This window comes from Balaenoptera acutorostrata, chromosome 7 (assembly GCF_949987535.1).
Source record: "Balaenoptera acutorostrata chromosome 7, mBalAcu1.1, whole genome shotgun sequence".
NCBI lineage: Eukaryota > Metazoa > Chordata > Mammalia > Artiodactyla > Balaenopteridae > Balaenoptera > Balaenoptera acutorostrata.
Window position 1 is genome coordinate 23,734,766 of NC_080070.1, and position 26,823 is coordinate 23,761,588.

Sequence of the window (26,823 nt, forward strand, 5' to 3'; positions counted from 1 at the left end):
GGTGTGAAAGGATACTCTACCTGCACTTTACCCTCCCTTCCCTTACTACTCAATATTCACCACTGTCTCTAAGTCAGGAATTATATTCTTTTTGGGATTATGTTTTTAAATTGTCATTTTGGGAGCATTTATATTACCTCAAGACCAAACTTCAGAACTAGACATTTCCTGTTGTCATTGTACTTTTTAAAGACACAGATTATATTTCATTGGGACTGTGAAAAAGCCAATATTATAAGGAACAGTTGGGAAAAAATATATATGTCTAAACCTAGAGAAGAAAGGGCTTTAGGAAAATGACCTCTTATTAAATATTAAAGAATTATTATGAGGAATTATAAATATCATGTGTCCCAATAAGAACAAATAGCCAAGAAGTTAGGGTAGACAGGGCAGAATTGTGGCCAATATAGATCATTCTTCTAACAGGGGTGTGAAAACAGAGCAGGTTGCCAGGAAGCAGTGAGCTCTCCCATCAATAGGTATCTTCATGCAAAGCAAACACAACCACTTGGGGGCATGGGAGAGGTGGGCTTTACACATATACTAACAAGCCAGCATGCAGAAAGTAAGGGAGCAAAAAACAAAACAAAACGACTCTTAAGATTTTGCACCAGGAGATTTTGAACCACGGGGTCCACAAATGTGTATCAGGAAGACTGTCAGGTGAACTGGATACATACCCCAAAGAAGATGTGATACAGTTCCTGACCTTCATCTACTGAGAGAATATAATCTATTGACACATAATTCTGCTGCAGTTTGGGGTATGTACAAATGTACACACAAACAGAATTACATAGATACTATAAAACAAGCTTTAACTAAAGGTTTTGTCCTCTTTGAGAACTGTAACAGCAGAAACTGAAAGGTCTTCCTAGAGAAATGTAGGGAAAAAAACAAAACTCTTCTGCTAGTATAGACTTAAACCATTTTAAATCAGTTTCCTTATTTTTAAATTATAAAGCAAAGAAGGTTTTATTAATGTACTGCTCCTCTAATCCCATCTTGGAAGATCTGTACAGTGAAGCTAATCATGCAACAACTTTACTAAATGCTGCAATCGTAACCATCCATAACATAGCCAAGAGACCCTGGGAAAGGGTTTTAGTTTTGTCTTATCTGCCTTTTAAATCAGTACACTAACTACCAAATGTAAAATAGATAGCTAGTGGGAAGCAGCCACATAGCACAGGGAGATCAGCTCTGTGCTTTGTGACCACCTAGAGGGGTGGGATAGGGAGGGGATATGGGGATATATGTATACGTATAGCAGATTCACTTTGTTATATAGCAGTAACTAACACAACAATGTAAAGCAATTATACTCCAATAAAGATGTTAAAATAAATAAATAAATAAAAATAAATCAGTACACTATTCTAACAAGCATAGCTCTCTCATTCCCCAGGCCAAAGCAAGGAAAAGCAGTAAGGAAGAATAAAGAGAGTAAGAACAGTAAGGGAGAACAAATAAAACAAATAAATGAAAGAAAAAGCAGACAAGAACAAACAAAGTACAAACAGCTGGTATTATTTATGAAGGGACAACCAGCCCTAAGACCTCAATTGCTTGTAAGGGCATCATCCTATCATAGGACAGGCATTCATTCCTTTACATACCTGACAAATGTGCTTTTGAAAAAGCATAAGCAATGTAAAACTACATATGTCAGTCACTTTGGAAGCCAGTTTGGCAGTTTCTTACAAAACTAAACATACTCTTACTATATGATCCAACACACTCCTTGGTATTTAGCCAAATGAGCTGAAAACTTATGTACATGCAAAAACCTGCACATAAATGTTTATACCAGCTTTATTCATAACTGCCAAAACTGGGAAGCAATCAAGATGTCCTTCAATAGGTGAATGGATAAACAAAATGTGGTATATCCATACAATGGAATATTATTCAGCACTAAAAGGAAATGAGCTATCAAGCCATGAAAAGACAGGGAGGAACCTTAAATGCATATTACTAAGTGAAAGAAGCCAATATGAAAATGAAAAGGCTACATACTCTGATTCCAACTATATGACATTCTGGAAAGGGCAAAACTATGGAGACAAGAAAAAGCAGTGATTGCCAGGATTGGGGGTGGAGATGGGGGAAATGAATAGGCAGAGCACAGAGGACTTTTAGGGCAGTGCCAATACTCCTCGTGATATAATGATGGATATGTCATTATATTAATATATTTGTCCAAATCCACAGAAATATACACCACCAAGAGTAAACCCTATAGTAAACTACAGGCTTTGGGTGATTATGATGCGTTAATGTAGGTTTATCCTTTGTAAAAAATGCACCATTCTGGTCAGTGATGTTGATAATGGGTGAGACTATGATGTGTGAGGGAAAGGGGGTATACAGGAAATCTCTGTACCTCCCTCTCAATTTGTTGTAAATCTAAAACTGCCCCTAAAAAATGAAGTCTTAAAAAAATGAAAAAGAAGCCTACAATGACTATTTGTGTGCCGTTTAAACCAAAATACTATGTACTGATTATAATTTTATCTTTTCTTGGCAAATAAACGTCATGGTGGAAAGCACTGATTACTGAACAGTACTGGAATTTCTTTTGACCTAAGTGCCTCTGAACTCCTGTGCACTTTTAGTTAGACCTTTATTAGCATACCATTCCACTGGGAGGAGGGGAACAGGAACAGCATGACACAAAATTTGAGACAAGTGTCATCATAGGCTACTGCTGGCAAACATTAGCTCCATCAAATTATTATTTAAAGTGAAGAAGGAAAAGTCATAGGCATTTCTCTCACCAGGGGCAGTGTTAGGACAGCTCCACCAGCAACACTGTCTCTTCATTAGATGAAGTTGACCCACCCCTGATTTCTTCAGTCTTTCCCCACCACCATGCATCCTATACATTCAAATGTATTCAACAGTATATAACTATTATTAACTATACATTATGTATATTATATATAAATTATATTTTTACACTTATATGTAAATTATAAAATATATATACCATAACATTATATAACTATAAAGCTATTCAGCATTATCTAACTACAGGCTATGATGATTTAGTTTGCAGGAGTTCCTGACTACACCTGAAGATCCCTGTCCCCCACCTCTACCATGGAACATTGGTGTTTGACATATGTATTTTTCCCATTAATATATTTTATTTTTAGAGCAGTTTTAGGTTTATAGAAAGCTGAAGCAGAAAGTACAGTGAGTTCCCATATAACCCCTTCACCACTTCTCCCTCTCCTATTAACATCCTGCTTTAGAGTGGTAAATTTGTTACAGTTGATGAACCAATATTAACTAAAGGCCATAGTTTACATTAGAGTCCACTCTTTATGTTATACAGTCTATGGGTTTTGACAGGTGTATTATGACGTACCCTCCATTTGAGTATCATACAGAATGGTTTTACTGCCCCCAAAACCCCGTGCTCCCTCTCTCCCTTCTCCCAAACCCTGACAACCACTGATCCTTTCACTATCTCCATAGTTTTGCCTTTCCCAGAACTTCATAAAGCTGGAATCATACACTATGTAGCCTGTTCTGGTTGGCTTCTTTCATTTAGTAATATGCATTTAAGATTCCTCCATGTCTTTTCATGGCTTGATAGCTCACTTCTTTTTAGTGCTAAATAATACCCCATCATATGGAGGTACCAGTTATGAATTCTTTCTTTCATGGATCATGCCTTTGGTGTTGTATCTAAAAAGTCATCACCATACTCAAGGTCATCTAAGTTTCCTCCTATGTTATCTTCTAGGAGTTTTATAGTTTTACGTCTTACACTTAGGTCTGTGATCCATTTTGAGTTAATTTTTATAAAGGGTATGAAGTCTGTGTCTACATTCATTTTTTGGCCGGTAGATATCCAGGTGTTCCAGCACCATTTGTTGAAGAGACTATCTTTGCTCCATTGTATTGCCTTTGCTCCTTTGTCAAAGATCAGCTGACTATATTTATGGGGATCTATTTCTGGGCTCTCTATTCTGTTTCATTGATCTGTTTGTCTATTCTTTTACCAATACCACACTGCCTTGATTACTGTAGCTTTATAGTGAGTCTTGAAGTCAAGTAGTGTCAGTCCTCTAACTTTGTTTTTCTTTAATACTGTATTAGCTATTCTGGGTCTTTTGCCTCTCCATATAAACTTTAGAATCAGTTTGTTGATAACCATAAAGTAACTTGCTGGGATCTTAATTGGGACTGCATTGAATCTGCAGATTAAGTTGGGAAGAACTGACATCTTAACACAATTGAGTCTTCCTATCCATGAATATGGAATATCTATTTTTAGTTCTTCTTTGATTTCTTTCATCTGAGCTTTGTAGTTTTCCTCATACAGATCTTGTACATATATTAGATGCATACCTAAATATTTCATCTTTTTCATTTTTAATCAGAAAGTTAAAACCAAAAAAGTACTTAATGTTTAAAGAGATAAGCATCACTCATCTGATAATTTTGTTTACTAGAAAAATCTCTCAGATAAGTTTAAAAACATGTTAAACAATACTACCTAACTCTTCCCAGATGTCACTTACACAGTGTTTCCATACTAAGAAATATGCCATCAATATTTGATATAGATAGTAAATTTACTAGGTATATGTGGAATACCTGGTATATGTAGAATACCTAATATGGAAAGCTCATTTTCTTTTCTTTTTCAACTAAAATATGATTACAGCCCTTATGTGGCTATTTTGCAATTTTATGTAATCCATAAAACTGTGTCCCGTTCATATTAAAAGGTACCCAGAAAATACATAAACTTAAGTGGGAGGGGGGGAATCAAAGGAAAAAAAATTAACTGTGGTATCTCTGGATGGCAGAGCTACAAATTTTTTCATCTTCATACTTTCTTTTATTTTCAAAATTCTCTACAAAGATCATATATTACTTTCACACTCCATTAAATCAAATATTATATAGCATGTAAAATGAGTAAACTATAACTACATGCATCAATAAAGATTAATCTCATATAAGTTTAAAAACATACAAAACAATATGATATCTTTCCTATGGATACAACACATAAAGGTATAGTTTTTCTGTTTTTGTTTTTGTTTTTTAATGCAGGGGAAAGGTAAACATCAAATTCAGAATAATGGTCACAGCTGGGAAGGGAAAGGATGAGGAAGGAATGCCCAGGAGGCATTATTATCTGATTTTTTTTTTAAGTTGGGTAGAAGATACACGGTATTCATTATATTGTTCTATATCCTTATTTATGCCTGAAGTATTTAACAAATTTTTAAAGGTGGCAGATACAGAAGTCATACCAAAGTAGTAGTACTTAACCCTAATCTCCTCAAACTACTTAACTAGGATATGGTACTAGAGGAATAATAGACACAAATATATCTTCCATAAAGGATAAAATTCTTTGAAAAATTTAAAGTAGGAGTCCTGAAAGTGGGTTTTCATGTGTATATTTACAAGCAAATAACAATCTGAAACCTATATTCCATAAAATATCTGCAGCAACCATTCCAATCTGTGCCTTGCACACAGAGCTCAAAATTAAATCTGTTCAGGAAATGTAATAGATAAATTATTTTTAATTTGACCTTATTTTACATTTCCACTTACAACTCTGTTTGAAAGCAGACTTTTTACTTTGGTCAGTTTTAAAACAGTATTTAGTCTTTTAAGGATGTCGTAAAAATAACCTTATTTTTACGACATCCTTTAAAGGTGACTGGCATTTTCCAGTTTGATTTTAAATGGTTTCTAACCAGGACATGGCACCTATGACATGAAGCACAAATAAGTGGCTCTCACATAGTAACACACCCGTGTACTAGCTGAATCCTCTCACGCTGTTACATAGGTATGATGATGACCAAAGTTTAGGTAACGCCTACCTAACCAACTTTTTGGGAGTATCCATTGTAAACTGAAGCAATGACCTTCAAGGACAAAAGGTAAATTCACAAGATGTTTGAAGGAACTTCTTAAAGTAGACTCAGTAACTTTTAACATGAAACAAAAAAAAGTGTGTGGTTTTGATTGTTAGAAGTGCCTTAACTTATCTCTTACAATCTTTACTTGAAATAGGAGTAAAAAGTTTTTTAAAAGTTGGGATTGGTGGTGAGGGTAGAGGAAGGCCTGGGATGGTTTAGAACTAATACTGTTCCTTCCCATTTCCACCCCCAATTTACTGCCCATTCCTACATCCTAGCCCTAAACTAGAAATAGACTGTAACAAACCAATCACTTGAAAACAAGAGGAGGAGGAGTACTATTTAACAAAATTTGAGATTATCAAAATGTAGCTAGATGAACTGAGGCTTACACACTAAAAGAGGGTATATCACACCAATTTATCACCCAATTTCTTGCCCCAAAAATACATAGTAGGGTATTAATAGGACAGGTTTCCTTAAAGAGGAAAATGACTACCTGGGTCTGCAGTTTATATAGTCCCAGGACTTTTAGTCACTATTCTTCAAAAAAAGTGATTTGTTTTTAACATTCACTGTCAGTAACTCTTTTTGAAAAGACTTTACTAGATTAAGCACAACCTACAACCTACTGAAATTTAAATGAGATGTTTGCTTTTCAGATAAAATCCATCTTACTTGAGGATCCTCTCTTAGACTGCTACAAGTTAAAGGACCCAAAAAGTAGAGGACTCATTAACAGAAACCTAACAAGGCTGAAGTTGTTAGCTGTGTAGGAACTTGTACATGTGTATCCTTTTCCTGTGCATTCCTGAAATCAGTTAGTCCTAATTTCAACACCATCTTATTTGTAGTTATTTCATCATTTGCATTTACCAAGTATATTATCATCCACATTCCATTAGCTCAACTTATTCTCACCAATGTCTGTGGGAAAGCTGCCTGATCAAGATTGCTTGGATGCATGTAGGCTGCTACATAATTTTACTCACCAAGTTTTGTCCTGTTTAAATGTCATCAAATCACATTCATAAAACAAATATATTTTGAGCACCTTCTCTGTGAAAAATCCTGGATCAGAAACTGAAGGGGGACATGTGGGGTGATTAGTTTAACCCTCAAATAGCTTACAGCAGCAGTTCTCAAAGTGAACCTTATAACCCTGGGAATCCCTGTGATTTCTTCAAGGGATCAGTGAGGTCAAAACTATTTTCATAATAACTAAGACATTCTTTGCCTTTTTTCACTGTACTTATATTTGCACTTAGAATGCAAAAGCAATGGTAGGGTAAAACTACTGGCATCTTAGCACAATTAAAGGCAATGGCACCAAACTGTACTAGTCATCATTATATTCTTCACCTTCATGTACTCACAGTAAAAGGAAAGAGTCAATTTCATAATTTAAGAATGTGCTGATGAAAGAGTAAAAATTATTAATTTTATTAAATCTTCACCCTTGAATTCATGTCTTTTTACTATTCTGTGTAATCAAATGGAAAGTATACATACAGCACTTCTGCATTCGGGAAGTGTGATGGCTATTTCAAAAAGCACATAAACCATGCTTTGAGTTGCAAACTGAATTACCCACATTTTTCCCCAAGGAATACCATTTTTACTTGAAAGAGTAGCTGACAAACTATATGGCTATTCAGACCTGGGTAACTGATAGTCATTTTCTCAAAAATTAACAAAGTGAGCCTATCACTTCAAGGAAAACAACTGAGAGCATTTGTTGTCAATGATAAAATTGGGTATTTCAAGTGATAATTAGAATTTTGGAAAACTTGTATCTGCCACAGTGAGCTTGACAGACTTCCATTACTTAAAAGTCTTTTCTGATGAGATCAGTGGTAGTGTTAATGAATGTGATTTTTGTGTCAACATTTAGAAGATCTGCATAACTCAGTAAACTAATATTTTCCAAATGACCAATGTATGATGTTACAAAATCATGCATGGATTAAAAGATCCATTCAAAGTGTATGATAAACCAACAGATTTTAACATAACAAAGCACAGATATGGTTTCAGATTCCACATTGTAATTCACCTTTAAGAAATTAACACTGTTGAGTTTTCATGTAATATCAAAGAATATCATCCACAGTAATCTGAAAAGGTTCTTAAAATACTCTTCCCTTTTCCAAACAGATCTTCTTATACTTTAACCAAAGCTGTAACATACTGCAGCAGACTGAGTGCAAAAGCAGATAGGAGTATCCAGCTGTCTTCTATCAAGCCAGACACTAAAGAGATTTGCAAAAACTGTAAAACAATGTCACTCTTCTCACTAAATTGTTTTTGTTTTGGACAATATAGTTATTTTTAATTAAAATGTTTCATTTACTTTATCATGTAGTGGGTATATTATTTTAAAATTAATAAACATTTTTTAAATTTCTCAGTTTTAATTCTTAATACAGTAAGTATCAAAAGTTATAACCCACATAAACAAAAGCTCTTGAGTCCTCAATGACTATTAAGAAGGGTCCTGAAACCAAAGATTAAGAACCACTGGCCTGGGACTTCCCTGGTGGTCAGTGGGTAAGACTCTGCACTCCCAATGCAGGGGGCCCGGGTTTGATCCCTGGTCGTGGAACTAGATCCCGCATGCAGGCCGCAACTAAGAAGTCCACGTGCCACAACTAAAAGATCCCATGTGCTGCAATTAAGACATGGCAGAGCCTAAATAAATAAATAAATATTAAAAAAAAAAAAAGCACTGGCTTACACTGTAACAAAAAGGAGGAAAAACACCCCCACATATAATAACCCAAGGTAGACTGCCCATCAACAGCTGAATGGATAAAGATGTGGTATATACATACAGGAATATTACTCAGCTATAAAAAAGAATGAAATAATGCCATCTGCAGCAACATGGATGGACCCAGAGATTATCATACTAAGTGAAGTAAGTTAGACAGAGAAAGACAAGTATCATTTGATAATCACTTATATGTGGAATCTAAAAAATGATACAAATGAACTTATTTACAAAAGATAAACAGACTCACAGACTTAGAAAACAAACTTATGGTTACCAAAGGGGAAAGGTGAGGGGAGGGATAAATTAGGAGGTGGGGATTAACATGTGCACACTGTATATAAAATAGATAATCGACAAGGACCTACCATATAGCACAGGGAACTCTACTCAGTACTCTGTAATAACCTATATGGGAAAAGAATCTGAAAAAGAATAGATATATGTATAACTAAATCACTTTGCTATACACCTGAAACTAGCATAGCATTGTAAATCACGCCCTATACTCCAATATAAAATAATAATTTTAAAAAAAAGAGAAATATTGGCTTACACTTTAACAAAAGAGGGGAAAAAAAACCCCACAGATAATAACCTAAGGTAGAATGTTATGGCTACCATAGCCCTCTATTCTTGAATTTTCTAGTTCTTTTTAAACTAGACCTATATTACCTACCTGGCTCTTGAAATAATTTATTTCGCCTTGCTGTCAATATAATCAAAACGAGTAATTCACTTAGCAAGCATGAAAAGGCCTCAAGCAACACCAGAATAATGTTTTAAACCAATTTGATGAGTTTTTCTTCAGTCATTTTCTAAATAAGTAGTCTGAATTAAAACTGGTTTTATTTCCCTGGTATAAACAGCCTATAAAGAGAATTCTTTCACAAAGAACTATATAATATACAACTCTCTTGGAAATGCATCCCACACAATCAAATCAGTAATAGAAAGCTATGAAATTTGGTTCCCTGTCTCTCAACAATAGGGCAAAAAAACTAGAAATCCTACACTGGTGCTGAGGGTCAGGATACAAAACATGACATTCAAAAACAAACAAAAAAAAACACTTTCTAGAAGACCATATGCACAAAAGCAATCATTTGTGTTTTGTAAAAAGGACACACACACACACTTTTGCTTACCCTACCTTGAAGATTACACAAGAAAACTGATAGTGGTAGTTGTTTTGGGGGTGGGAAACTATGGGAAACTCACTTTTCATTGAATTCCTTTTATATTGTTTGATCATTTAACAATGTGCATGTAATACTCTAAAATAACTATTTTAAAAACACCATTTCTACATCATCCATTTCTCCAGTCTTTTATCTCAAATGCAAATTCCAAATACTAGTAGATATGGAAATCATTAAATGCATATTTGTTAAATAAGCAATGGACACATATCTCATATACCTGATGGAAGTATCAAAAGCAACCCATCCATCAACCTGGAAGTGATCAGCCATTGATTACCTGAAAGAGTATCTAGTGATGCCATCCATCTGCCCAATATAACTGATACAGTTGCTACTTCAATGGTAACTCTCTTCCTTTTTATATTCACCCCAGCGTTTGTTTTAAGAAATATTCTCTGAACAACACCAAAGTAGATAAGTTTAAAGATTCCTTTAGGGAATTCCCTAGCGGTCCAGTGGTTAGGACTCTGCGCTTCCACTGCTGGGGGCCTGGGTTCGATCCCTGGCCAGGGAACCAAGATCCCACAAGCCACGCAGCGCAGCCAAAAAAAAAAAAAAAGATTCCTTTAAACCATGCAGCAACATTAAATTCAGCATAAATTTTGCTCCCATTATGCACTAGGCACTATGATTTGATAATGTAACGCTTATAACATACAGTGTAACGTGAAAATGTACACTTGGTTCTAAACACCTAACTACACAATAGAAGTTTAATAGTTACACCAATGAAAAAGAAATGGGGTTTTAATCAATTCTAAATTTAATGAGTCAATCTTATGATGTGGCTACAAATAAACATAATTCAAACTTGGACTACATTAATCATAGTGGCTATACACTGCCCCAAAAAACAGAAAAAAATGGACCCACTGTAGTTTGTACTTATCAGACCAGTTGCACTTGTGCTGGGTTCTAGGCCATGCTTGATATCTAGGGGCCCTGACAAAGTGCAGTAGGGTCAGGGTAGTTTGATAATATGGAAGGCAACATGTAGAGTTAGTTACCATGTGTCAAGTACTTCACCTGAATTTTCCTTAAATCTCCTCATATCAAAGATACAAGTATTATTGTCCTTGTCTTAAAATTAAGGAGATTCAGGCTCAGAGAGATTAAGTAACATGCTCAAGGTTGCAAAATGCTAGGAGGTAGCATTATCAGGATTTAAACCCAAGAGCCCCTTTAGTTGGTTGAATGGTGGCTCCCAAAAAGATATGTCCACATCCTAACTCCTGGAAACTATGAATGTTATCTTATTCGGAAAAAAGGTTCCTTCAGATGTAACTAAATTAAAGATTTTGAGATGAGGAGATCATCTGGGATTATCCAGGTTGGTACTAAATCCAATGACAAGTGTTCTTATGAGAGTGAGGCCAACAGAGATTACCGACAGAAGAGTAGGAGACGGTGTGCCCATGAAGGCAGAGACTGCAGTGATGTAGCTACAAGTCAAGGAATGCCAGCAGCCACCAAAAGCTGTAAGAGGCAAACAACAGATTCTTTCTTAGTGCCTCCAGAGCGATTGTGGTCCTACAAACACCTGATTCCTGACGTTTGGCCTTCAGAATTATGAGAGAATAAATTTCTGTTGTTTTAAGGCACCAAGTTTACTTGTAACTTGTTGTAGAAGGCCTAGGAAACTAACATAGCCCCCAAACTCTATCCTTCCGGCATATCTCATTACCTTTCCAAGAAGGTTTAAGGATCTCCAGATATTTAAACTAAAATAGAGATGACTGAAAGGACTTTATTTAAAAAACAAAAACAAAAAACTATACTTATTTTTGGAAGTCCTAAAGAGCAAAAGTGAGACCAGTAGGTAAAAATTACAGGGAGAAACTTCAGGTGAAATTAAACTTTCTAACCATCTAAAAAAGTATTAAAGACCAAACCGAGTTTCAGTAGTTAGTACCCACCAAAATGATTTCTTATCACTGGATGTGTTCAAGAAGACTGATGACCATGTAACTTTGGGGAGCTGAGCTGGCTTAGATGACTTAGAATCTCTTCCCATTCCCAAGTTCCTAAAAATTATAAAATATTAGATGCTACCACAAAAACCTAGTAATAAGATAAAATATTACGAGTGAATTTTGCAAGGTTTCTACTATCATGTATTCAAATAAATACTATTAGCTAGTTATGTGTCAGGCACTGTGCTTGGTGATGGACACAAACATGATGTCTACTTTCATAAAGCTTACAGTCTCGTGGGAGGGACAGACATATAGCAAGTAATAGACCAACAAATGTAAAATGACATGTATAGACATAAATGGTGAAGAAAAAGTACAAAAACAAGGGAAATGTGGTAAACCTTCCCTGAGGAAATGATGCTTGAGTAGAGACTTGAATAAAATTTGCAAGATTTTACCAGATAAAAGAGAGGAAAAAGCGTTCCAGGCAGAAGGAACAATAGGAAAGGTCTAATGGTTAGGGCAGCATGTTTGATACAAAATGAGTCCAAAGGTAAGTACAGCCACATTGAAGAGCTTTGTCTTCATCCTAAATGTGGGACATGATCAAACTTGTGTATTTAGAAAAGATCAATTAATTCTGCCTGCAATGAGGAGAATGGATTAGTGCTCAGCCAGAGTGGATGCAGGTGGACCAGTGATAGGTTATTGCAACAGTCCAGAAAAGAAACAATAGCAACTCAGACAAAAGTGATAATGGTGGAAATGAAGAGGATAATTTGAGCTTATTTAGAAAGTTAAACAGGATTTGACAATATGGAAAGACCAAGGTTTCTGTTCTGAGAAAACAGATGAAACAGTGATACCCTTCACTGAGGTAAGAAAGAATGGAACAGGGCCAAGTTTGAAAAGGGAATCTCATTTTGGGATGAAGAGCATCTGCGGCATCTGAGAGGTGTCAATTAGGCCACTGGATATAGAGTTCTTAAACTCTGTTGGCAGGCCAAATCTGAGTATACATATTTACATGGAACAGCTGCATATTCTTTTACCTTTAAGGGAAAACAATTATTGTTATAAAATAATCATTATTCTTTAAAAAAAGATAATTTCAAAATTGTGCTAGCCTAAAACACAAGAATCACTACCTTACCAAAGGCCCTAAATTAATACTAACCAAAGATTACCTATTTAAAGGACATTAGATATATACCACTCATTTAGCTACAAAATGGATTTCTTCAGAATGAAAACAATCCATCTTGGTGGATTCTCGAGTTAGGATTAGTGACTGCTCTCACATCTTTCAAACACAAAAACTGAAAAAAAAGTTTGAGGCAAAAAGTTTGTACTTTTTATTCCCAGATTGTCCACCTCCCCCTATGTCTGAAAAATACTGACTTAAGCATCTTAATTGTCAAGTATAAATGATAAAGTTTTTCTCCTGGAAAAGATTCTAATTTTCAAAGTAGAAGAGAAGAGAATAAACAAATCAGACTTTTTTTCTTCCAACACATACCTCCGCAGGCTTTGCATTATACTTAGATGAAAAATGACTAGACTGGGCTTCCCTGGTAGCGCAGTGGTTGAGAATCTGCCTGCTAATGCAGGGGACACGGGTTCGAGCCCTGGTCTGGGAAGATCCCACATGCCACGGAGCGGCTGGGCCCGTGAGCCACAACTACTGAGCCTGCGCGCCTGGAGCCTGTGCCCCGCAACGGGAGGGGCCGCGAGAGTGAAAGGCCCGCGCACCGCGATGAAGAGCGGTCCCCGCACCGCGATGAAGAGTGGCCCCCACTTGCCGCAACTAGAGAAAGCCCTCGCACGAACCGAAGACCCAACACAGCCACAAATAAATAAATAAATAAAGTAGCTATAAAAAAAAATTTAAAAAAAAAAAAAAAAGAAAAATGACTAGACTACTTTAGATATTAATTGTGATAACTAAGGAAATATTTACCCTAGATTTGTTTCCATTTTATATAAACAAACAAACTAGCTACCAGAAAGATGAAAGACAGAACTAAATGAGTAGGCAAGAAAATTGGATTATATTACTAACTTTTCTAAAGAGAATCTACTGCACAAAATCTTTGAGAAAGAGCCAGTATTCTTTACATAAAACTAGAATTATATATATCACATACTTCACTGAGGCAGAGGATGAACTAGACTACATAGCATTTTATATTTATAAATATATTTATATTTTACGTACATAAAATCTTTTGGACTCCCCACAGATAATGCTTTAAAAATAACAAACAAGCATTTTTAACACTCTTGTATTATATGATTGCTGCTACTAATATCAATTTGCTCTCAGTGGGAATATAACAACTCAGAAGGTCCCAGGGTAAAATAAAAGACTAATAATACTGAGACAAACTTGTTCGCTTTAGAAACTATCCTACAAATAGGAATCTTGGCTCTTGAAGTGTGAGGGCAGAGTGGAGAAAAAGCAAGTTAATATGTGAATGAAACTGAGGTTAACCCAGGATTTAGCTCTCATTCTTCACTAAGTAAGCTTTCATAGGCAAGCCCTTCCGCCCTTACTCCAAGTTACCCTTACCTCAGCAAAACCACACAGAGCATGAAACAGACAGTAAGCATTTCCTGGACTAACTTGTATTTGGATAGAAACTTTAATATCTTTTATATTTCATTAAAATGGATTTATAACTGCCCCATTAAGAATGTTTCAGGGCAAAAATAGACAAATCAAACACCCTTAGACATTTTTGGTTCAAGACAGTATACAGAGTATTATTTCATATTATCATATACAGTATGTCCATGCACAGTGTGTGTGTGTGCATGCAAGTACATACATGTACACTTAGGAAAATATCTAAAACCATATAATTGAAATATTGTTAAATATGTATGATTGATTTACAATTAAATTTTCTTCTCTTTGCTTTTCTATAATAAACACGTATACGTAACTTTTTACATTAAGAAAATATATTTATTGTTTACCATGTCATAACACAAGACTCAGAACTAATTTTAGAAGGAATTTTTATTTAGAAGAAACTTTACCATTTCTGTCCTCTTCATTTTTCAAGTGGGGAAAAAGGCCCAGTGAGGATAAGTGACTTGCCTGCCCAAAATCTGATAGTTGACTCCCTATGGCCATAATTATATTATTCATACTTATGTTTATTTTTTATAATTATGAAAGTTAATGCATTTTCATTAAAAATAATCTGAAAAATAATGAAAGCTATAGGAAAGAAAATGAAAATCACATATATGCTTATAAACCAAAAATAACCATTGATTTGGGGGGTTTTTTGTTTGTTTCCTTTCTAAAAATTTTCACTACAAAAATAATACATTTTCAATGTAGAAAAACTTAAAAAATATAAAGATAAAAATTAAGGAAGAAACACAAAAATTTTAACACTCAATCACATAATTGGTGATACTGGAATTGTTTCTTTAGACTTAGTTCCTAAAGCCAGTTTGGGGTCAACAGACTCGTTCTATGATGGTGTTTTTATGTAGCAAACCCTGGTTGATTCTTTAATTTGTGATTATTTTTATATAAAAGATCTATTACTGAAAATTTTATTTCACAATTGTTTAATGAAAGACAAAGGACTAAAAAAAGGTGAACAAAGAAAATACTCCAGTTCTATTTAGGGACAGATTTAGGGAATGTAAACATAATCCACAAACACAAGCCCAATTGCAAGCTGCATAACACAAATTTTCTTAAGATTACCCAATATGTTTATTCATGTAATTCTTCTATTTACCAATACTTTTACAGGGTAACCTATACAGTTGCCAACTGGCATTAATTACAGAAAAAAAATGAATTATGAGCAAATATATTTATAAAAACAAGCAAATCAAACTCACATATTACTGAACCATCATTAACTCAATTAGCAAGACATTTGAAAATATTCATTTTTATCTGATCCTTTTAAAACGTATACCTTCTACATATTTTATAATGTACATAAATGTATTAGTACAATAATAGGAATACCATTTATAAATAAATTTGATTCAGAATGTGTGCTCAAAATTTACTTGTAAGGGTGACAATAAAATTTGGAGATCACTGCCCAGAATCCGGGGCCTAGCTGACAAAACTGTCTCCTAATGTAATTTCAAAGATCCAAAGATTAGAAGAAGAAAGTAAAAATGACCAATTATCTAAAACTTCATATGAAATATTTTAGGAATCAAATAAGTTCTAGTATGAAACATTATTAAATGATTTGCTTAAATTTCCAGATTCTGGGACTTCCCTGATGGTGCAGTGGTTAAGAATCCGCCTGCTAATGCAGGGGACACGGGTTCAATCCCTGGTCCGGGAAGATCCCACATGCCACGGAGCAACTAAGCCCATGAGCCACAACTACTGAGCCTGCACTCTAGAGCCCGCGAGCCACAACTACTGAAGCCCGCACTCCTAGAGCCCATGCTCCACAACAAGAGAAGCCACGGCAATGCGAAGCCCACACACCGCAATGAAAAGTAGCCCCCGCTCACCGCAACTAGAGAAAGCCCATGCAAAGCAACGAAGACACAACACAGCCAAAAATAAATAAATAAATAAATAATTTTTAAAATCCAGGTTTTATCAATGGCTTAAGAAATGTGAACACTAGCAATCTGTTACCATTATATCATTTTAGATCTCAAAACATTTCATAATTGTCATATTTCACACACACCCGATAAGACAGGCCAAAGGCATTTTCATTTCATGGTCAGAAAAATTAAGCAAGGAGAGAATAAATGTGTTGTCCCAGATCACTGGATTGATACATGTGTCTTTTAGAAGTTTTCCAAAGTGCATATAAACAACTACCACCTTAAAAATGAATTTGACTTTGCTGTACACCTGAAACTAACACAACATGATTCAACTATACTCCAATATAAAATAAAAATTAAATTTTTAAAAAATGAATTTGAGTGCAGTCTAATGAACCATTTAGCTTTCTTTCAAAACTCACTTTCTCTTTAAAACAATAGTAATTTGATCCCCGCACAAAGCCTATTGTATAGAGTGCATGAATAGTCATATACAGTGTGAATTCTGGAATATAAAAAGCAAGGAATTCAGATGACTTGACAAAATTCTGAAGCTGGTTAAGCTTTGGTTTGGCATTCCTCCCACCTTCCTTCTGGTGCTCCTACTCCTATCTCCGAAAGGTACCTTACATCTTCCCAAAGTTCCTCACCCCAGACACCTACTCAAAGTTTCTTTCCCTTGCTTGATCTAGCCCAGTCAGGATAACTGATTTCAGCCAACTAACACAACCAACATTTGACTTAATCATTAACATTACCAAAAAGGCCCCTGACTTTTCTGTCTGTCAAGATCCCCTTGAGAATCTCATAAAAGTTAAGGACCCTCTCCCCAGAAAAATCACACAGGCCCATACAGTATTTTTCAAACAATTTCAGGATTCAGGATCACACAGCCAAAATATATCCATGAACCCCAGAACTATAAACCCAGGTTAAAAAACCCTGCACTTAACCTATAAATATCATAAAACTTCAAAATCCTTCAAAAGAGATTATAAACTTTAAAGATTATAAACTCAAATATACGATACTATATATACTCAAATACATAAACTCTAATTGTTAAAATTTAAGTCATCTCCCAAAGTTTTTATGTTGTAATTCCCATGAGAGAAGGAGAGTAACAGGACCTATTTCTAAGCACGGGGCATCTATTAAATTGTGTTTTAAGGCCCTACCCCTATATTCAATAAGACTCCAGAAATCTATTGTGTTTAATTATCATGATTCATGGCAAAACAATACATACACACACACACATAAACACATTCAGAAAATTTATTTTATTTCTTAATTGCCAAATCCAGTTTTTATCCCAGTGAGCTCTGTAGTATTTCACATTGCTAAATCCTCTGTTAAAATTCCATTAATCACTATCCTCAGCTTCTTCAACCCTATACCATTTATCTTATCTCTTCAGCCATTGTTTTTCAACTTCTTTCACAGGCCTCTCTTCTTCCACTTGACCTTCAGATATAGATGCTACCCAAGCCCAAGGTTGCCTTAGTTGTTTCCTCACTCTTGATATTATACTCTTTTGCACTTTCTATATGACATTATGCCAATGAATACAAATCTCCTAATAGATCCCCTCTTCCCCTTGAGCTCCAGTCCAACTCTTCAGGTACCTAACCTATTTGACATATCTTGATTCCCACACCTAGCATCATACCCTATTACCTTCCGCCTCAAATTCTGTTCTCCCTATACATTCCCTACCTTATTAAAGGCATCATCATCATCATCATCCATTAACCAACTATAATCTTTAACTCCCCCATGCTCTTCCCAATCAGGCCACAACCTCATCAGCTTCATTTTCCACTACTCCCTAAGTACAGCAAAATCTGCTTGCTCTTTCTCAAATCAGACTATCGTTCCCTTCATCTAGCCTCTTCTTTTTCATCAGTAAAACAGCTACTCATCCTTCAAAGTCCTACTTAAGCATCCACTACATGAAAAGTCTTCCCTAACCTCACTTACTCTCCCTGTATCACTCACCCCTTCCCCCAGAATTCCCTCCCTCCTTCTATAATCCCACACCACTCTTTATTTTAGTTCTCAACAAACTGTATTACAGTTAGTTGCACTCTTATCTTTCTCCGCTATAGACAAAGCCCATGGTTTATTTGTTACTCTTGCACCTAGAGCATGACTGGAATATAGTATGTCTTTAATCAATGTCTGGGGAATAAATGGCAAAACTCGAGTGAGGACACACTTAAGGTTACTTCTCAGTGGAGGGTACGCGTCATCCTCTTTTGAACATAAAACTAATTAAGTCCCCTAGTCTTTAGCTCCCCATTTCTAGTCCACTGCTTAGTTTTAAGCAATGTTTCATGGGAACATTTCCTCACTTCCTCTTGTTCTTTGTAGGTTTAGCTGCCAGCCTAACCACATTAGCATTCAGTGGCAGCAACAAAACAGACTCTCCAAGTTCTAAAAAGTAAAGACTTTACAACTACCAACAGTAAAATATAAGCTCTTTTTTTAAAATGGTCTAAACATTTATGCATACAAAGTTCATTCTTCATGATTCTGAGAAAGGCTTGGCATAGTTTATCCAACAGGCACCATTTAAGAGTTCTGAAGAAAATGTCCACTTAAACTGTCAGCCAAACTTTTCACATTTGTAACCACAGAAATCAGCATACATGAACTAATCTAAATACTGTGCTTATATACTAAACAATACACTACAAATAGCAGACACTGTATATCACCAAACTGATGACCCAAACAAAAGTAGCTTTTAGCTTCTTTTAAAAATACTACACCTCCAAAATTCCAGCGATCATCCCAATCTGTAAAACTAGATTCTTTTACCAGTATCATCTACCCTTTCCCCCTCTCCTCCCCACCAACTCTCCCCCAACACACACACACACACACACACACACACACACACACACACACACACACACACTCTCTCTCTCTCTCTCTCTCTCTCTCTCTCTCTCACACACACCCCTCCCTTACTAGACATGGCTTCCTCAGAAATTATCTGATGGCTCGGGAGCAGTTTGATAATGAAGGCTACCAAGTCTGGAATTCTGGAGAAGATTCCTTATGGTCAGTTTATTTTCTAAGTGACTGCTGCTGATGATACAATACAGACTGACCTCAAGGATCACAAATGTGGTAGGCCTGCCTTAACCACCCCCTAGTTTTGGTTTGGTTGTTTTTGTTTTGGGGGGGGGGTTCCTTTTAAAAATATACTAGAGTATCTCTATGAAATTTTATTTCTAATTTTTTCTTCAGTTCATATAAACGTTCACATTTTAGGACTAAAGACCACGTGATGAAATCTTTTTGAAGCTTCAGTTACTAAACTGCACTGAGTGGGGTTGAAAACATTTTAGCCTAATTATGAAATGCACTACAGAAAAAATATATATATTCCAAGGTATATATATAATCCACTTATTTTCCTTGAGCAATCAAAAATTCTGTTCATTTTCTAAGTTTTGTCCACATTACATCAAAATAACTTCAGATAAAGCATTCTTGTTGCTCCAGGATTAAGTTTCCAATAGCTCAATGTGGTTATAATCTTCTGGAAACACCTGAAATTGGTTTGTTTCACCTCCTTTACTTTCTCTTCCAGCCTGTTCTCCTTAGTAAAATATTGATGGATAAAAGCACTAGCTGAAAAGCCAAGAAAGTGGATAATCCACTCCCTAGTTAATAAGGAAGGAACTATATGATACATAATGCTCAAAATTTAACATGTATCCAGAGCCTAAAAAAAATACTGATTGGACTTGGTCTAAATAAAATGTTTCTAAAATAAACTTAACAAGTGGGTTTCTTTTTCATTGCTGTTTTACTAAGCATTCATGGAAAATTATATTTGGGTAAGCTCAGGCTGAAAACACTAGCTTTAGCTCTCAAGGAAAACATGAAAGAACAGAGAGAAAATTTCCTTCAGTATAAAACATTTTCTGAAATGTTTTTTACAAATCCAAAGATTGGTATTTACCTGTAAGACTGATTTTCCAAATACTATTTATATATGTATTATTAAGCATCACACATATACATAAACGTCTAAATTCAAATATCGAATTTCCTGGATTAATTACAGCCCCAGCGAGAGTATGCCAAAACTTCTGAGGTTAGAGCAGACACTTCTGAGACTCAACAACCCACAGAGCCTTTACCCTCCAACTTTTCAGAGTGGCACTGAGTAGATGAACAAGCCCACTGCAGCATGAAGGACTGGGCTTGCCTAAAGATATCTGACAGAAGCTGAACCTATGCAGTAACTTCCTGTTCTCCAGAGACTGGAGGGAGTGCTTCTAAAGGCTGACAGTTTACAGAACTTCCAGAAACCAAAAAATCAGCATACCTTTGCAAATACTTGTGAAAAAAATTTTAATTTCAATAATACTGTTATTATTATTCCCCAACAAACATTTACTGAATGCCTTATTACATATACAGAAAGAGGTATAAAAAATTTAACCCCAGACTACAAGGAGCTTAAATTTCCCTTAAAAGTCACCCATTTTCTATCATTTCACATAAAATACTTCTTGAAGTAAGTCTGCTTGAACCTATGATGTATAGGCAATGCAAACTCAGATATTTAAATCATGGGAAGTTGGTCTCTAGCTCCCTAAAAAATTAGAGATGGATACATAATTGTGACTTAATAAAACCAAAAAACCATACAATTTTGGGTTCCACTGGAGTATACATGAATTGGGAGGGAAACCTGAAATCTTTTCTCCTTTAATTCCCTCTGTATCTGGACAAGGGCCCTCATTATCTCCTACTCCTATAGTTACTTCCCTAAATCTGCTGAATTTCCTTAAAATCTGGTAAGAAAACTCCTGTCTTGGGGGTAAGAAACCTTTTTTTTCCCCCCCTAAATGAGAATATACCAAGACTCCCGAGCAAAAAGTAATTTTCTTCATGTATACTGAGTTTGAGATGGGGGGTGGGGGGGAGGAGGAAGGCAGGCAGATGAAATCAAAGGACTTCAAATAAAGATGAACCAAAAGATAGTAAACAGTAATTCTTATTCTGATGGACCTTGTTGAAAGCCACATCTAACTCCTGTCAAAAAAAAAAAGGTCCCACAAAGAACCCAGCTTTAAAGAGCAAAAAAAAAAAAAAAAAAAAAAAGTCCCACAAAAAATTCTGCACACAATTCTGGACCCAAGTTAAGAATAAGTATACTGGGCTTCCCTGGTGGCGCAGTGGTTGAGAATCTGCCTGCCAATGCAGGGCACACGGGTTCGAGCCCTGGTCTGGGAAGATCCCACATGCCGCAGAGCAACTAGGCCCGTGAGCCACAATTACTGAGCCTGCGCATCTGGAGCTTGTGCTCCACAACAAGAGAGGCCGCGATAGTGAGAGGCCCGCGCACCGCGATGAAGAGTGGCCCCCGCTTGCCGCAACGGGAGGAAGCCCTCGCACAGAAACGAAGACCCAACACAGCCATAAATAAATAAATAAATAAATATAAAATAAAAATGTGATTTGAAAAAAAAAAAAAAAGAATAAGTATACTACATTACATTTACATTTGATAATTGTATGTTTGCTTTTGCACTCATAAAATAAGGAAATTACACTTGGATGCACAGATGGAGCTAGTCATACATATTTTCACTACCTATGAAATAACACATCAAGAACTTTCAAACACAATTCTAGGGAGTCAGGCCACTACTGAATTAAGGGAAGGAAAAAAACCCAGCATCTCCAAAGTCCCCCCTCCCCTGAGTGAGGAACAACTCAAAAACTTACTGTTCAAGACCAAAGGAAAAGGAATTTTTTTAAAGGCTGGGCGAAGGTGAAATGGGCAAAGGATCACTGTGAGCTGTGACAGCAGATGATGCCCTTCGACAAAAGGTGTGAGATGTGCATACCCATTCTCCCGCAGAGCTGACAGTCTCACTCACACTACCTTTCACCTTAAGAGTTTCCAATATATTGTCTCTACACACTTAAGAAAATGTGAATTTTGCTCTGACCACAGAAAGAATTAAGCACAAGTGACACCAGCTGTAAAGTAAGCAATTAATATATGCTAATCTAATGTTTAAGAAGGAATGGATACCAGGCAACAGCTCCTCCAACTGGCTGGATATCATTTGAAGCCCTAAAAATATTAAGATTTTTAAACAACTTCAAGTTCCGATGGGCACAGTCAACTAGACTGTCGAAACTTTAGGACGTACAGCAAAGACACAACAGGTGAGAGAGGTGGTGGACATCACCGCCCAATTAAGTGGATAACATGCAAAGGGCAAACCCCTGAGTTCCCCGGAAGGCTGGGGATGTGGGCTAATACCCATGCACAAGGCCATCCAGAGCCCCTGTCGTTCCAGTGGCAAAGGTTCGGTCCCTTCCCGGGGTCGCGCCACTCCCCCTGTCCCTCACCCAGGGGACCAACACCCCAAGCACAGGAAGAACCGAGCCCCCTCCACGGGCAGCATCTCTGCTAGGGAAGAAAACACAATGTCGCTCCTTATTTCTGCGTACAAAAGGACTTCGCGCCCTCCTCCTCGAACTGCCGCCGCTGCCGCCTCCTAACTTGCAAGAAGGTGGGCAACGCGCCATATTCCAGCGTCCCCCAGTCTACCTGGGTAACAAGCCCACGCCACCCCGGCGGGAGGGAAGCTTCGGAGGTTGCCCGAAGAGCCAGCCTCCTCTCCCGCAGGAGACAGCAGCTCCCGCGCCCCGGCCCAACCCGCCGCGCCGCGCCGCCCGCGGACCAGACCCGGGAAGGGCCAAGGAGGCGAGCTGGGAGCCGCGGCTCCCGTCCCGCGCAGCCCGCCCACCTCCCGCTCCCAGGCCGGCGCGCTCTCCCGGGCCTCCTGCTCCCGAAGCCGCGGGAAGGCCGGACCCGGGCCCCGGGTTCCACGGCGGAGAGAAGGCCGCAGCCCCGAGAGCCTCAGGCGGCGGGGGAGGCCGGAACCCTGGGGCTCTCGGGAGGGCAGCGCCTCCCTCCCGAGCCCGCCAGGACGCCTGGGGCCTAGTGAGGCCTGCGCATCCTCGGGGTGGCGGTTTGACTGGGCCGGGCCGGGGCCCCCCGCCCGAGGCGGGCCGAATCCGGCGGGGGCCCAGGCCTGGAGCCGGGGGCGGCAGGGTGCCGGCTGCGGGGCGGGCCGGCCGGCCGGCGGGCGGGCGGCGTGTTGCGGCTGCGCCGGGGCTGAAATAGCTGGAGATTGCGCGGTAGGGCACTCACCTCAGAGCGGCTGCGCTACCGTGGGCCTGCGCCGTGGAGACTGCGACCGCGCCGGCTCCTCGCAGCCTCCTGCCACCAGCGGCAATGGCGAGCGCTGCCGCCTAAGCCGCCGCCGCCGCCGCCGCCGCCGAGGAGGGGGAGGGGAGGGAGAGGAGGCACGCACGCTACGCACGGGCTCGGCTTCCCCGCCCGGCCGCCGCCATGATGGGGAGGTCGGCACTGCCTCGGCGGGGCGTCCCGGAGGGTGTTTGGGCTCGGTCCCCCGCCGTCCCCCGAGGTCTCCCCGCGTTCACATTTCCCTGTAGAGGTTTGGATGGAGCCGGAATCACGAAAGCAACTGGATTAGGGAAATGTGCACGCCCCGGGGAAGTAACGCAGACGACCCAAGATGGTTGCTAATCTGTAAATAGTCACATTTCTCGCCCCCCAACCCCGGGAAATAGGACCTCCTGAGCGTGCCTCGATAATCGGAGAGGGGCTTTCCCACCTTTTCCTCCGCGCTGCCTTGCCAGTCGCTCCCTCACCCTTTCTTTGAAATGACCTTTGCTTCCCTATTTCAAACCCTGCCCAAGTATTTAAAAGCTTAAGTTTTTGTACAAAGCAATATATAAATGTTTTCGCTCATTCATTCGTTTGGCAGACATTTCCAGAGGGCCCATTCGGTGCCAAGTATTTTTCTGGGCGCGCTGGAGATGTACCTGTTAGGAAAAGGAAGTCCTCACTCTCATGAGCGATGAGTGGAGGGACTCAGAAGCAATAGGGACCCCCCAAGCAAGTGCCTGAGAAGTAGGGAGGGGTGGAGACTAGAAAAACTACTGTTAGAGACACAGGAGAGGTAGTTTTTGTTGTTCTTTGTTTTTTAAATTGTGATCTGGAGAGTACCTGCATCAGAGTCATTCAGACTGATTATTTAAATCCTGGGGTCTCTCCAGGATCTTGGCTTCTTAGCCCAGGAACCCGCATTTCTAACACCACCACCCCCACCCCACCCCACCCCCAAATACACACATTCTCCTGGGGATTGTCATACGTACCATAGTTTAAGAACCGTTGCTTTAGGGAATTACTAAATATCCCAGAGTGTCAAAAAACAATTTGACAAAACCAGGATACTTTAATTTTCAAGAAGATTCCATTTACCTCAAAATTCAACATAATTAAACACGGAATGTCTCTTTTGTGCAGCGTTTCTAAGAGAGTGTCACCGCCTGCCACCCAGGTGTTCAAGCCAGAAACCTAGGAATGGTCCATTACTCCTTTCTCCCTGAAGTGCCATTATCAGTTAGATCTTTTAAAACAGTCGTTCCCTGTCATTTTTACCTTGGTCCAGGTGACTCTCATCTCTCAGCAAGATACTGCAATAGACCCTTCATGGTCTCCCTGCCACAGGAATTGCGGTCTCCAATCCATTCTCCACCCTCCGGCTTGAATGGCCTTTCAAAAAAGTAAATCATGTCACTTTTCTGCTTAACAGGCTTAATAAGGTCCCATTACACATAAGTTAAAGTCTACAATTCTTTGAGGTGCCTGCAGGGCCCTTCGTGATCTCAGCCCCTGCTGCATCTCTAACCTCACCTGTCACAGACTTCTCCCTCAGGCTGCAACCAAACTGAGAAGCTCTCAGGTCATTCAAGACAGGAAGTTCTCCCACCTCACAACTTTTGCAAGGGCTGCTCTCTCTGCACAAAACTTCTCTGTCTTCTCCTTCTATTCATCTGCTTAAACCTGCCCCTGAATAATTCCTACTACTCCTTAAGGTCTCCTCCAGAAAACGTTCCCTCATTTCTCCCTTCCATCATCACACCCAGTATTTACCACCTATGTTTATTGAGCCCTCACATTGTGTCAGGCCCTATTTTAAGTCCTTTACACACATTATCTCCTTTCTTATTTAATTCTCAAGTGGAGTCCATGAGGTAGGTACTATTATTATTATCTCATTTTGCTGATGGAGAAACAACGGTATGTAGAGATTGCTTGCTCAAACCCAGACAGTAAAAGGTGGAGCCAGGTCTGAAAGCCATCAGCCTGACCTCAGAGTTGTGCTCTTAACCATTACCATATTTTTTCAGATTGCAGGTTGATACCCACTGATGAAGCACAAAATTAACTTAGTGAGCCATGACCAACATTTCATGAAAGAAATAGAAAATATCAGAGAACATCAAACTTAGTAAGACTCTTGTTCTATGAAACTCATTTCAGATATATAAATGTATGTGCATAGGTGTGTGTGTTTGTGCTAGATCATGCTATAAAATGCATTTCTTCTTGGATTTCAGTTGCAAAAAAGTTTGAAAGCACTGCATTATTCTTTCTACACAGTACTTCTCCAATCATGTATCCTCCACAATCCAGAAGCTGCAGGAGGGCAGGGATTTTGTTTTGTTCATGACCATATACCAGCATCTTGTGCAATGCCAGTCTCATAGTAGATCTTTTTAAAAATTTTTCTTTATTATTATCATTTAAAAAATTTTTTTAGGCCGTGCCGTGCGGCATGCAGGATCTTAGTTCCCCAACCAGGGATCGAACCTGTGCCCCCTGCATTGGGAACAGAGTCCTACCCACTGGACTGCCAGGGAAGTCCCAGTAGATCTTCAATACACATATGATGGAAGACCTCTGTGTCTACCCTCCTCAGAAATACAAATTACAGGGCTTCCCTGGTGGTGCAGTGGTTGAGAGTCCGCCTGCTAATGCAGGGGACACAGGTTCGAGCCCTGGGCTGGGAAGATCCCACATGCCACGGAGCAACTGGGCCCGTGAGCCACAACTACTGAGCCTGCGCGTCTGGAGCCTGTGCTCCGCAACAAGAGAGGCTGCGATAGTGAGAGGCCCGTGCACGGCGATGAAGAGTGGCCCCCGCTTGCCGCAACTAGAGAAAGCCCTCGCACAGAAACGAAGATCCAACACAGCCAAAAGTAAATAAATAAATAAATAAATTTTAAAAAGAAAAGATGACTACTATCTAAAAAAAAGAAAAAAGAAATACAAATTACAAAAATAAATAAATTAAAAAAAAGAAATACAAACGACATCGGCTTATGGCCCTCAGCATCTGAGGGGGTATAGTTCTAGGCCCCCCACAGATACCAAAATCCCAAGATACTCAAGTCCCTTATATAAGATGGCCCACGTAGTATTTGCATAGAACCCACCCACATCTTCCCATTCTCCTGTATACTTTAAATCATCTCTAGATTATTTGTAATACCTAATACAATATAAATGCTATGTAAATAGTTGTAAA

At 38.5% G+C, this 26,823-nt stretch overlaps 1 protein-coding gene across 7 annotated transcripts in view; it reads right to left on the reverse strand.

Moving 5' to 3' along the window:
- NRF1 (nuclear respiratory factor 1) overlaps positions 1-23,841 on the reverse strand; it is a 133,900-nt gene extending 110,059 nt beyond the window's left edge. For 5 of the 7 annotated variants that reach the window (XM_057549770.1, XM_057549768.1, XM_057549769.1 and 2 more), the window contains exon 1: positions 23,571-23,841. The gene's annotated coding sequence lies outside the window, so the exon portion shown is untranslated. The remainder of the gene's footprint in view (positions 1-23,570) is intronic. The other 2 variants (XM_057549776.1, XM_057549778.1) reach the window with 2 other exon arrangements.
- Between the last annotated feature and the right edge of the window lie 2,982 nt (positions 23,842-26,823).